The following is a 14501-nucleotide window of genomic DNA, read 5'->3' on the forward strand; positions in this document are numbered from 1 at the left end:
CAAGACAAACCAGTGTTCCAGGGACCCCTCCCAGGCAAACCAGTGGCACAGGGAACCCTCCCAGGCAAACCAGTGGCCCAGGGAACCCCTCCCAGACAAACCAGTGGCCCAGGGAACCCCTCCCAGGCAAACCAGTGGCCCAGGGAACCCTCCCAGGCAAACCAGTGGCCCAGGGACCCCCTCCAAGACAAACCAGTGGCCCAGGGAACCCCTCCCAGACAAACCAGTGGTCCAGGGACCCCTCCCAGGCAAACCAGTGGCACAGGGAACCCTCCCAGGCAAACCAGTGGCCCAGGGAACCCTCCCAGGCAAACCAGTGGCCCAGGGACCCCCTCCAAGACAAACCAGTGGCCCAGGGAACCCCTCCCAGATAAACCAGTGCCCCAAGGAACCCCTCCCAGGCAAACCAGTGGCCCAGGGAACCCTCCCAGGCAAACCAGTGGCCCAGGGAACCCCTCACAGGCAAACCAGTGGCACAGGGAACCCTCCCAGGCAAACCAGTGGCCCAAGGAACCCCTCCCAGACAAACCAGTGGCCCAGGGAACCCTCCCAGGCAAACCAGTGGCCCAGGGACCCCCTCCAAGACAAACCAGTGGCCCAGGGAACCCCTCCAAGACAAACCAGTGGCCCAGGGACCCCTCCAAGACAAACCAGTGGTCCAGGGAACCCCTCCCAGGCAAACCAGTGGCCCAGGGAACCCTCCCAGGCATACCAGTGGCCCAGGGACCCCCTCCAAGACAAACCAGTGGCCCAGGGAACCCCTCCCAGATAAACCAGTGGCCCAGGGAACCCCTCCCAGGCAAACCAGTGGCCCAGGGAACTCTCCCAGGCAAACCAGTGGCACAGGGAACCCCTCACAGGCAAACCAGTGGCACAGGGAACCCTCCCAGGCAAACCAGTGGCCCAGGGAACCCCTCCCAGACAAACCAGTGGCCCAGGGAACCCTCCCAGGCAAACCAGTGGCCCAGGGACCCCCTCCAAGACAAACCAGTGGCCCAGGGAACCCCTCCCAGATAAACCAGTGGCCCAGGGAACCCCTCCCAGGCAAACCAGTGGCCCAGGGAACCCCTCCCAGGCAAACCAGTGGCCAAGGGAACCCTCCCAGGCAAACCAGTGGCCCAGGGAACCCCTCACAGGCAAACCAGTGGCACAGGGAACCCTCCCAGGCAAACCAGTGGCCCAGGGAACCCCTCCCAGACAAACCAGTGGCCCAGGGAACCCCTCCCAGGCAAACCAGTGGCCCAGGGAACCCTCCCAGGCAAACCAGTGGCCCAAGGAACCCCTCCAAGACAAACCAGTGGCCCAGGGAACCCCTCCCAGATAAACCAGTGGCCCAGAGAACCCCTCCCAAGCGAACCAGTGGCCCAGGGAACCCCTCCCAGATAAACCAGTGGCCCAGAGAACCCCTCCAAGACAAACCAGTGACCCAGGGAACCCCTCCCAGACAAACCAGTGGCTGAGGGACACCTCCAAGACAAACCAGTGGCCCAAAGACCCTCTCCCAGGTGAACCAGTGGCCCAGGGAACCCCTCCAAGACAAACCAGTGGTCCAGGGAACCCCTCCCAGACAAACCAGTGGCCCAGGGACCCCCTCCCAGGCAAACCAGTGGCCCACGGAACCCCTCCCAGGCAAACCAGTGGCCCAGAGAACCCCTCCCAGGCAAACCAGTGGCCCAGGGAACCCCTCCCAGACAAACCAGTGGCCCAGGGAACCCCTCCCAGGCAAACCAGTGGCCCAGGGAACCCTCCCAGGCAAACCAGTGGCCCAGGGAACCCTCCCAGACAAACCAGTGGCCCAGGGACCCCTCCAAGACAAACCAGTGGCCCAGGGAACCCCTCCCAGGCAAACCAGTGGCCCAGGGAACCCTCCCAGGCAAACCAGTGGTCCAGGGACCCCTCCCAGGCAAACCAGCGGTCCAGGGAACCACTCCCAGGCAAACCAGTGGCCCATTTACCCTATCATATGTTAGCAACAAAAAAAAGTTTATCAGATAAATGATAATGGCAAAGAGAACATTTAAAAAATAATATAGTTAGTTTTCATTATTTTGACCTCCCCACATAATTTGAAAGGGAAGTTTAAACTCTAACATAGGAGTGACCGTTCGAGCTAATAGGCTAACACATTATCACTAAAAGCTGCTATTTAGCTGGTTAAACAAACGTTAGCCATGTGTTGGTAAGGAAAGGTAACTCTAAGAGCAGCTGGTTAGCAGGTTAACCAAACGTTATGTCTTGGTAAAAATGTATGTCCAAGTAAAGAGCGCTCACCAGCAGCCAGCAGTACTTACCGCGACTGGTACTCACGGGTGCTTTTTCAAAGCCAAGTAGTGTAATTGAGGCTTGTTGCCTATTAGCAGGTGCTTTGTCAAAGCCTGTCAGATACTACAAAGAGTGTAATTGGCTCAATATTAGGAGCTGAGCAATAAAGTTGACATCATTAGAAAGATGATATTCTCCTCTTCTCTACTGTAAACTCTCAGAAAAAAGATATTCTCCTCTTTTCTACAGTATACTCACTCTTCAGCTCTTCTTACTCTTCAGCTGTGCTGATAGGACAACCATTTATGGTTTGAGGTACAACCCCCTTTTGGATTCCAGGTAGAACCCTTTTGGATTCCATGTAGAACCCTCTGTAGAAAGGCTTCTACATGGAATCCCAAGAGTTCTACCTGGAACCAAAATGGTTCTACCTGCAACCAAAAGAGTTCTACCTGCAACCAAAAGGGTTCTACATGCAACCAAAAGGGTTCTACCTGGAACCAAAAGGGTTCTACCTGGAACCAAAAGGGTTCTACCTGGAACCAAAAGGGTTCTACCTGAAACCAAAAAACGGTTATTCAGAGGGTTCACCCTACTGGGACAGTCGAATAACCCTTTAAGGTTCTAGATAGCAACTGTTTTTCTAAGAGTGTAGGCATGCAACAACATATTTAGTTGTTGCTAATAATATTCATGAAAACATTGAAATAAAAATGAAAAAAACATTTTGGGATTGCAGACTCCCTACAGTACCTCCATGGAACCCTAGAGGGCCAGACCCCAGATTGAATATCCCTGAACTAAAATATACACAACTTCAGTCCCACACAGTTTAACGTTATAGTACCGTGAGACAGAAAGATCACGATGAAGATAAATAAAAATAAATGTCTCCTTCAGATTCATACTGCCACTATTTTTAAATGAATGTAGGAGTGTAAACACATTAGATCTGGTAGAAGATAATACAAACAAAAAAACATGCATTTTATTTTTTTCATCATCTTTGAAATGCAAGAGAAATTCCATACATAGAGATAGGATTCTAGGTGTAATTTAGATGTTGTCCACAAGATGGCAGCAATGTGTGTGCAATGTTTCAGACTGATCCAGTGAAGAATTACATCACTTCCCAACATTTTCTATCAAGTCTGCCAGGAGTTTGCCCGAATGTGCCGAATTGGTCAAATAATATATTTTCAAGTACATAACTATAGAGAACAAACAAAAATTATATGGTAATTAAAAAAATGTAAGTTTACACACTCCAAGGAATGGATTATTAGTTTCCCTACAGAAAATACACTAACCTTCACACATCTAGATGGCAGGGACTGCAGTGTGGTCAAACTGTGAACCCAGTTTCTACATTTGAATATAAATTTTTTTTTTTTTTCATGCAAAACTACACTACATTTTATCTCTGGGACCCTCAGGATGACAAATCAGAGCAAGATAACTGAATGTAAGTACATTATTTACCTTCAGAGGTTAACGTGTCAAACCAATTGCCTGATAAGTGTTTTGTTGTTGTGCAATAACAATAGCAACAATAGCATGGTATTTTTGTTGTTGTAATAGCTACTGTAAATTGGACACTGCAGTTAGATTAACAAGAATATTGAGCAACAACTGTCCCGGTTTAGGGACACTGATCCTGTAGACTTTTGTTATATATCGAGCTGACTAGCACTATTTTACTCAGCATGACAAAGAAGAAAATTACGAGTGAGGAAAGGAGAGAAATCACACTAAATCATCTTTATAACGCTCTTTCAGAATGCTGTGATTGGCTTGAATGTCTTGCCTGGTGTCGTGGCAAATTCCTGTATTACCAAATGAGGAGAGTTACAAACCACACACCACTCAGAGTTATACTTAAACTTCATATTTTAATAATATGAGCTTTACAATAGCCCTTTGACTCAGATCAATTCAGTGCCTATAAATGAGCCCCAACATAATGGCAACTGAGATCTTTTATAGCAAAGATCCACCCCTCTCAACTCACATGACGAACCACAGATCTCAGGAACTCTTCACAAAGGGCCTTTTACTTGAAAGAGGAGTATCCCATAGCTAGATAGCATTAGCTATAAATTATCGTTCAGTTTGGTCTCTAAAATGAGGTTCTAATCTCATTCTTGGTACTTCATAGTACCAAAACATTACCTCACTATCTGGAATGCTCTTTAGGTTTTATCACCCAAAGACATTGTAAATCTCCTCTGTCAGTGCTAACTCATAGAGGCCCATCCTCAGTGGAACACACACACACACAATATTCAACAGATTCTATTCTGTCGAATAAAACAACCATTCTAATGCAATACAAAGATTAAAAAATAATCTTACAAGCATTATAACATAATCTTGCAATTTTCCACGACATCTCCCCATCACATGGTTTAACAGATACATTCACATATGAAGACAATTTTCCATTCTGACCTCTCCCCTCTCTGGGCCCCAAGTGACTGAGCCCTAAGTGACTGAGACCTAAGTGACTGAGCCCTAAGTGACTGAGACCTAGCTGACTGAGCCCTAGGTGACTGAGCCCTAAGTGACTGAGCCCTAGCTGACTGAGCCCTAGCTGACTGAGCCCTAAGTGACTGAGCCCTAGCTGTCTGAGCCCTAGCTGACTGAGCCCTAGGTGACTGAGCCCTAAGTGACTGAGCCCTAGCTGACTGAGCCCTAAGTGACTGAGCCCTAGCTGACTGAGCCCTAAGTGACTGAGCCCTAGCTGACTGAGCCCTAAGTGACTGAGCCCTAAGTGACTGAGCCCTAGCTGACTGAGCCCTAAGTGACTGAGCCCTAGCTGACTGAGCCCTAAGTGACTGAGCCCTAGCTGACTGAGCCCTAAGTGATTGAGCCCTAGCTGACTGAGCCCTAGCTGACTGAGCCCTAAGTGACTGAGCCCTAGCTGACTGAGCCCTAGCTGACTGAGCCCTAAGTGACTGAGCCCTAGCTGACTGAGCCTTAAGTGACTGAGCCCTAGCTGACTAAGCCCTAAGTGACTGAGCCCAAGCTGAGAAGGGAAAAGTGCAACTGCCAACAGTATAGTCCAAAGGGAGACATTCTAATGACAAGTATCTCACATAAGCATATTATGTAAATAAAACATCTTATTTATTATAATATTTATTTATCTATGTTACCCAACTAACTCTGATTCATCCTCCACACTGGTGCCAGATCTGTTTGGCAATCGGGCTATTGAAAGTCATGTTGAGTCACGTAACTTTGTCACACCTTCTCTCCATTTTCCTGCTAAACTCTTGTTCCTCATACCTTCTCTCCAGTTTCCAGCTAAGCTCTTGTGCCTCATACCTTCTCTCCAGTTTCCCGCTAAGCCTTTGTAATTCACACCTTCTCTCCAGTTTCCCGCTAAGCCTTTGTAATTCACACCTTCTCTCCAGTTTCCCGCTAAGCCTTTGTAATTCACACCTTCTCTCCAGTTTCCCGCTAAGCCTTTGTAATTCACACCTTCTCTCCAGTTTCCCGCTAAGCCTTTGTAATTCACACCTTCTCTCCAGTTTCTCGCTAAGCCTTTGTAATTCACACCTTCTCTCCAGTTTCCCGCTAAGCCTTTGTAATTCACACCTTCTCTCCAGTTTCCCGCTAAGCCTTTGTAATTCACACCTTCTCTCCAGTTTCTCGCTAAGCCTTTGTAATTCACACCTTCTCTCCAGTTTCCCGCTAAGCCTTTGTAATTCACACCTTCTCTCCAGTTTCCAGCTAAGCCTTTGTAATTCACACCTTCTCTCCAGTTTCCCGCTAAGCTCTTGTTCTTCATACCTTCTCTCCAGTTTCCCGCTAAGCTCTTGTGCCTCATACCTTCTCTCCAGTTTCCCGCTAAGCTCTTTGTGCCTCATACCTTCTCCCCAGTTTCCAGCTAAGCCTTTGTAACGCATACCTTCTCTCCAGTTTCCCGCTATAAGCCTTTGTAACGCATACCTTCTCTCCAGTTTCCAGCTAAGCTCTTTGTGCCTCATACCTTCTCTCCAGTTTCCAGCTAAGCTCTTGTTCCTCATACCTTCTCTCCAGTTTCCAGCTAAGCTCTTTGTGCCTCATACCTTCTCTCCAGTTTCCAGCTAAGCCTTTGTAACGCATACCTTCTCTCCAGTTTCCAGCTAAGCCTTTGTAACGCATACCTTCTCTCCAGTTTCCAGCTAAGCTCTTGTGCCTCATACCTTCTCTCCAGTTTCCAGCTAAGCCTTAGTAACGCATACCTTCTCTCCAGTTTCCAGCTAAGCTCTTGTGCCTCATACCTTCTCTCCAGTTTCCAGCTAAGCTCTTGTGCCTCATACCTTCTCTCTAGGGGTGGGTGTCAGATAGCCTAGCAGCTAGACTAGAGCGTTGTGCAAGTAACCGAAAGGTTGTGCCCTTGAGCAAGGCACTTAACCCTAATTGCTCCAGGAGCGCTAGATAATGGTGACCCTGGCTGTGACCACACTCTCCGAGTGTCTCAGGGGGAGTTGGGATATAAAAGAAACTACATTTTCAATTCACATATGTGTATTAATAAACACATGTACATGGAGTTAAATACGAGGTCCAAGTCATTAATGGTTACATGGTAATTACTCAATAATGACCTAACAATTGCAGTGTGATTAGTTAAGGATTCATTAAAGCCCAGTGGGAGTACTTAAACCCAGACTTAATATAATACATACTGTAATATGCCATTTATCAGACGCTTTAATCCAAAGTGACTGACAGTTGTGTGTGCATTGCTTACATTTTATGTGTGGGTACCCATGGGAATTGAACCCACAATACATTGCAAGCTCCACGATTTACCAACTGAGCCATATAGGACCATTTAAACTAGTCTACACACTAGATTCATACTACATTAAACCCCCAAGACTTCAACTAGCCTACAGGCTAGGTTGGATGTTCCCAGCTGACAAGATACAGAGATCATTTGAGATGCTCCCTGAATGTCACGTGAGCAAAGAGTGACAGTGGTGAGTTCCTACTGTCTTTTCCAACTCTCTAGACCGTTAGGCTTAATAGTTACATGGTAAGTACTTAACAGTTGCAGTTTGGTTTGTTTGGGGTAAAACCAGCAGGGTGCAACACAGGCTAAGTAAGATTCACCCTACATTCAACCCAGACTGAAACTACAGCTGTACAAAGTCAAATCGGCAGAGTTAATTTAACTCCTATGGAGTCAAATTTAACACTATTTGGGAGTTTATGTGTTTCAGGAAACTAGGCATATGTTGCGAGTCACTACTTCACAGGAGCACCATTTGAGCCAAATGCGTTTTTGGGCAGAAATGCCTTCTTGAACATATAAACTTGTAATAACAAACTTGTATGCCATGTAAAAATACAAATAGAATTGATAAATTACGTGCTTACTTGATTTAGCCACTGAAAAAGTCAGTAACGTTCCCGCTAGCCATGATTTGATGAGATAATGAGTGGGCTGGACATGCCCAAGAGATGAGTTCGGATTGGTCTGCCATGTAGCACGCATCTATTTGAGCTGGTCAGTATGTGTAGGTAATCCTGTCTAACGCAGCTTTTTTTGAAAGATATCACGTAGTACAACTGCATACATGTTGCCCTCCACTTTTTGGAGGACTGAGTTTTGAAATCAGTGGAATTACAGTATGATAGCTAAGGAGATGGAGAAAACACCTGTCTCCGGATTACATCTTCAAACTAAGGACCACCATGGCATCTGTGACAGAGAGGGAGAAGCGTCCATCCATGTACGTGGGTAAGATAGTCTAGCTAGCTACATTTTCAGATATTACACGTTTCTACTTTAGTCAGAAAGATGTTTTCATTTCAAGTTAAAGTGTACCGTTAGCTTGCCAGCTAACATTAACTGGCTGGCTCGCTAGCTAATGTTACGTGTAGGATCTGTGTAGTAATATTATTCTAATCAGAAATCCATTTGCATTGCTAGTTATAGCCTAATGTGAGCAAGCTAACATTGAACCTGGTTGGTTAGCTACCTGCAGATTCATGCTGGGTGGTAACGTCATGAGTTGGTTCATTGCTTATGGGTCATTGCTTAGCTAGCTAGCTACATGTCTAAACAAAAGACTCCACTATGCAAGTAACCATTTCAATAGAATGTACCTGCAACAACTGTTGATAGACGTAGCTGGTAAATTCTCTCTGGCTATCTACTCTGATTTCAGAGTATTCTTGTCTGGGTGTGCCAGAGCGCAGAATAACTGATGAATTTACGAACACTCAACACCCGCTGAATATTGGTCAGTGTCAGTAAACGTTGGCAAAAAAGCATAATTACATTGTTGCCAGCAATACAGTTGCAGTCACCAACACGCTGGATAACATGAAAACAGCCTAACCAGCTCTGCTAGGGTGAGTAAAATGGTCAGAGTGAGCTGTTCTCTCATTTGTGTCTGGAAGTAGCTAGAAAGCTAGTCAATGTTAGCCAGTTAGCTTGGGTGCTTGACTGCTGTTGTTAGGGCAGCACGCTTGGATCACTCCTACTCCTTGGCCAGAGCGTCCAATGTGGCGCTCTGAACGCTCCTTAAAGAGATGGGTGGGGCTAAAGCTTAAGAGGGTGTGAACGATGCTGAATGGGTGTAGATAAAGAGGTGCTCTCCAGTAGATACCAAAACATTCAAGCATACTGGGAAATATGACACTGAGGCCCCTCCCACATCTGTGGATAACTCCATAGATTGAACGCCCTGTCTCTGGATACTCTTAATGGAGTTAAAAGTATTCTGTCCCAATGAACACCAGTCATCGACACTAACTCCAGGGACCATATAACTCTCTTGAGGGTTGAGATCTAATTTGAATTATCATTAATTTACTGAGGCATAGCAGAGAAATGTAACGCGCACACACCCCACATACGGTGCCTTCAGAAAGTATTCACACACCTCAACTTAAAAAATATATAATATTGCTCTACAGCCTGATTTTAACATTTATTTAATTGAAATGTTGTGTCACTGGCCTACACACAATACCCCATAATGACAAAGTGGAATTCTGCTTTTAGACATTTTTACAAATTAATTAAAACATGAAAAGCTGAAATGTCTTGAGTCAATAAGTATTCAACCCCTTTGTTATGGAAAGCCTAAATAATTAAAAGTAAAAATGTGCTTAACAAGCCACATAATAAGTTGCATGGCCTCACTCTGTGTGCAATAATAGTGTTTAACATGTTTGTTTATGACTGCCTCATCTCTGTACCCCACACATACAATTATCTGGAAGGTCCCTCTGTCGAGCAGTGAATTTCAAAAACAGATTCAACCACAAAGCCCAGGGAGATTTTACAATGCCTTGCAAAGAAGTGCATCTCTTGGTGGATGGGTAAAAAAAAAAAAAAAACAGACATTGAATATCCCTTTGAGCATGGTGAAGTTATTAATTACACTTGGATGGTGTATCAATACACCCAGTCACTACAACGATACAGACGTCCTTCCTAGCTCAGTTGCCAGAGAGGAAGGAAACTGCTCAGGGATTTCACCATGAGGCCAATGGTGACTTTAAAACAGTTACAGAGTTTAATGGCTGTGATAGGAGAAAACTGAGGATGAATCAACAACAATGTAGCGTCTTCACAACACTAACATAAATGACAGACTGAAAATAAGGAAGCTTGAACAGAATAACAATATTCCAAAACATGCATTCTAAAGTAAAACTGCAAAAAAATGTGGCAAAGAAATGAACTTTTTGTCCTGAATACAAAGCATTGTGTTTGGGGAAAATCCAACACAACACATCACTGAGTACCACTCTTCATATTTTCAAGCATGGTGGTGGCTGCATCATGTTATGGTTATGCTTGTCATCATTAAGGATTAGAGTGCATGGTGGTGTCTGCATCGTGTTACGGGTATGCTTTTCATTGTTAAGGACTGGGGAGGTTTTTTTTGTTGAAAAAAAGAAACAATACAGCTAAGCACAGGCAAAATCCTAGAGGAAAACCTGGTTGCCTGCTTTCCAACAGACCCTGGGAGACAAATGCACCTTTCAGCAGGACAATAACCTAAAACACAAGGCCAAACATGCCAAGACAACATTGAATGGTCCTGAGTGGCCTAGTTACACTTTTGATTTAAATCGACTTGACAATCTTGAAAAATGGCTGTCTTGCAATGAAAAGACATTAAAATGCTGTCTATCAATGATCAACAACCAACTTGACAGAGTTGGAAGAATTTAAAAAAGGATAATGTGCAAATATTGTACAATCCAAGTTTGCAAATCTCTTAGAGACTTACCCAGAAAGACTCACAGCTATAATCACTGCCAAAGGTGATTCTAACATGTATTGACTCAGGGGTGTGAATACTTATGTAAATTATGTCATTATGGGGTATTGTGTGTAGATGGGTGAGAGAAAAAATCTATTTAATCTGTTTTGAATTCAGGCTGTAACACCACAAACTGAGGAATAAGTCAAGGGGTAGGAATACTTTCTGAAGGCACGGAACCAGAGTCACATTTCAGTACCTCTATTACACCAACTGTTCCTTAGCCGACTGTACTACAACAGACGCTGTACTAAGGAGAATCACACTGAAACACCCATGTGTGTTATATACTGATACCTCGCTCCCTCTCTCTCACACACACGCACAAAAAAAACACTCTCTCAAGAAACACATTGGACACACTAAAGGAGACCAGAGTCCCATATAACAGAGGTGTGGGACAAATTCTCCCTTGGCGTTTAGTATATAAATACAGATGTGGAACAGAGGCTAAGAATTAAAGGTTGACAGAAAGACGAGACACACACAGATAAATTACATTACATTCTGTGGTCTTACTAACTTGGTGGAGTCGGCTTACTTTCTTCTTCCTGGTTCAAGAGAAGACTGCCCCGCTGCTACCCTCTCTATCCCACCCCACCCCTCTCTGCTTCCTGTAGGAGGGGTCACTGCAACTGACGAGTTCCATAAAAACACGCAGGCAAACACACACACACACACACTGAAACCTGAGTTGTTGCAGCCTCCGTCACTGTCTCACTGTCGACCCAGCAGTATGAAGAGGGCTCAGATTCACAAAATAACACGTCTGTACAGTAGTTAAGGAAAAAATGGCAGTTAAGAAAACATTTATTCTTAAGAAAGTTTTGTGAATCCAGAAAAGCAAATTGAAGAGAAAGAACATGTTTAGCAACGTCTTGTGGAACGTTACAGATTTTTAGTTATATGTTTATCTGTGTCTCGTCTAATCTTGTTCCCCCTCTCCGGTGCTCGACGTTGCAGGTCTACTAACCACAGTCCTTGCAACCTATTATTACGCACACCTGGCAATCCTCATTCCTCTACCTGGCAACCCTCATTCCTCTACCTGGCAACCCTCATTACAACACCTGGCAACCGTCATTACAACACCTGGCAACCGTCATTACAACACCTGGCAACCCTCATTACAACACCTGGCAACCCTCATTACAACACCTGGCAACCCGGATTACAACACCTGGCAACTCGGATTACAACACCTGGCAACCTTCATTACCACACCAGGCAACCCTCATTACAACACCTGGCAACCCTCATTACAACACCTGGCAACCCTCATTACAACACCTGGCAACCCGGATTACAACACCTGGCAACTCGGATTACAACACCTGGCAACCTTCATTACCACACCAGGCAACCCTCATTACCACACCTGGCAACCCTCATTACCACACCTGGCAACCCTCATTACAACACCTGTGCCCCATCATGATATACACCTGGCAACCCTCATTACTACATCTGGCAACCCTCATTACCACACCTGGCAACCCTCATTACCACACCTGACAACCCTCATTACCACACCTGACAACCCTCATTACAACACCTGTGGCCCGTCATGATGCACACCTGGCAACCCTCATTACTACACCTGGCAATCCTCATTACTACATCTGGCAACCCTCATTACTACACCTGGCAATCCTCATTACTACATCTGGCAACCCTCATTACCACACCTGGCAAGCCTCACTCGTTGACAGGTAATCTAAAATAATTCAAATAGCCAGGGGCGCTTTGGTTTAAAAAGTCAGGGGGAAATAACCTCAATAGTTTTTGGGAATCTAAAACTAATTTTCTGCATTTCTACACAATCACATTTTTTATATAATTTTTTTATTTTACCAGGTAGGGAAGTTGAGAACAAGTTCTCATTTACAACTGCGACCTGGCCAAGATAAAGCAAAGCAGTGCGACAAAAAACAACACAGAGTTATACACATGGAATAAACAAACATACAGTCAATAACACAATAGAACATCTGTATACAGTGTGTGCAAATGAAGTAAGGAGGTAAGGCAATAAATAGGCCATAATGGCGAAGTAATTACAGTTTAGCATTAACACTGGAGTGATAGATGAAAAAAAAAATATATATATATGGTAGGTAGTTGGTTGGATGGGCTGTGTACAGGTGCAATGATCTGTGAGCTGCTCAGATAGCTGATGCTTGAAGTTAGTGAGGGAGATATGAGTCTCCAATTTCAGTGATTTTTGCAATTCGTTCCAGTCATTGCCAGCAGAGAACTGGAAGGAAAGGCAGCCAAAGGAAGTGTTTGCTTTGGGGATGACCAGTGAAATATACCTGCTGGAGCGCGTGCTACGAGTGGGTGTTGCTATGGTGACCAGTGGGCTGAGATAAGGCGGAGCTTTACTTAGAAAATACTTATAGATGACCTGGAGCCAGTGGGTGTGGCGACGCATATGTAGCGAGGACCAGCCAACGAGAGCATACAGGTCACAATGATGGGTAGTATATGGGGCTTTGGTGACAAAACGGATGGCACTGTGATAGACTACCTCCAATTTGCTGAGTAGAGTGTTGGAGGCTATTTTGTATATGACATCGGCAAAGTCAAGGATCGGCAGGATAGTCAGTTTTACGAGGGTATGTTTGGCAGCATGAGTGAAGGAGGCTTTGTTGCGAAATAGGAGGCAGATTCTAGATTTAATTTTGGATTGGAGATGCTTAATGTGAGTCTGGAAGGAGAGTTTACAGTCTAGCCAGTGTCGTGGTAATTTCCTGTATTACTAAATGAGGAGAGTTCACAAACCACACACAAGTCAGAGTTATATTTTAAAGTCTATCTTTAATCATATGAGCTTCACCATAGATAGCTCTTTGACTCTGATCAATTCAGTGTCTCTAAATTAATTCTCTGAGTGCTTACAAAATAATTCTAGTATCTTTTATAGCCAAGACACATCCCTCTCAACTCACATGATGAACCACAGATCTCAGGAACTCTTCACAAATGGCCTTTAACTTAAAAAAGGAGTATCCCATCTGGCTATGGCATTAGCTATAATTATTAGCTATAAATGATCGTTCAGTTTGGTCTCCAAAACGAGATTCTAATCTCCTGGCCTCCTGTATACAGGGATCTGTAGCTGGTCCTTCTGGTGATATGGCCTCCTGTATACAGGAATCTGTAGCTTGTCCTTCTGGTGATATGGCCTCCTGTATACAGGGATCTGTAGCTAGTCCTTCTGGCGATTTAGCCTCCTGTATACAGGGATCTGTGGCTATTCTTTCAAACGTTGTGCCATCTGTGATAAACTCATTGCTGAAAGTTGACAACAGTGTCTGAAATGACAACACCATCTCTGCTATTTTCACCATGATCTGGGTATGTGTAACGTTCAATTCATCTTCATAATAGTCTCTATAATTAACATGATTTTCTGTCCTCCCTTTCCTACCAGCTATTTCCTGTAACAATATACATAGTGGTTTCGTTCCCCAGAGACTCACTTCCTTAATTTACTTCCGCCCCAGTCAAATTAAATTCTGCTCTACCAATTCCCTGCAACGTTAACACCTTGGTTTGTGGGACTCCATTGAATGCATTGATATCAGTCCTGCCAGAATCTGCAACTAACACTCCACAGGACTGACCCGTGACCCACCATCATACCATCTACACTGATGAATTTCTCTCAGTCACTAGTTCAGGCCCTAAATGAGTCTATGTATGCCTTCATCTGCTCATATGCGTCTTCTACCCACTGATACTTAACAAACAAGCTATCTTTCCCCAGGCCTGTGGTCTGTTGGCGAATACAACCTTCCCTGACCACGTCTCTCCTCTAGTTGCTGTCCTAAAGGACATTACTGATGAATATAACTCTCCCTGACCACTCCTCTAGTTGCTGTACTAAAGGACATTACTGATGAATATAACTCTCCCTGACCACTCCTCTAGTTGCTGTACTAAAGGACA

The 14501-nt window shown here is 44.8% G+C and overlaps 1 protein-coding gene across 6 annotated transcripts in view; it reads right to left on the reverse strand.

Moving 5' to 3' along the window:
- Positions 1-11155, reverse strand: part of LOC139369018 (deoxyribonuclease I-like 1) — an 85051-nt gene extending 73896 nt beyond the window's left edge. The window contains exon 1 of one of the 6 annotated variants that reach the window (XM_071108594.1): positions 11071-11155. The gene's annotated coding sequence lies outside the window, so the exon portion shown is untranslated. Of the gene's footprint in view, positions 1-2291; positions 2311-2520; positions 2543-11051 lie in introns of those variants that run through there. The other 5 variants (XM_071108597.1, XM_071108595.1, XM_071108596.1 and 2 more) reach the window with 5 other exon arrangements.
- Positions 11156-14501: the final 3346 nt, after the last annotated feature.

Source organism: Oncorhynchus clarkii, chromosome 16, assembly GCF_045791955.1.
Source record: "Oncorhynchus clarkii lewisi isolate Uvic-CL-2024 chromosome 16, UVic_Ocla_1.0, whole genome shotgun sequence".
Classification (NCBI taxonomy): Eukaryota; Metazoa; Chordata; class Actinopteri; order Salmoniformes; family Salmonidae; genus Oncorhynchus; species Oncorhynchus clarkii.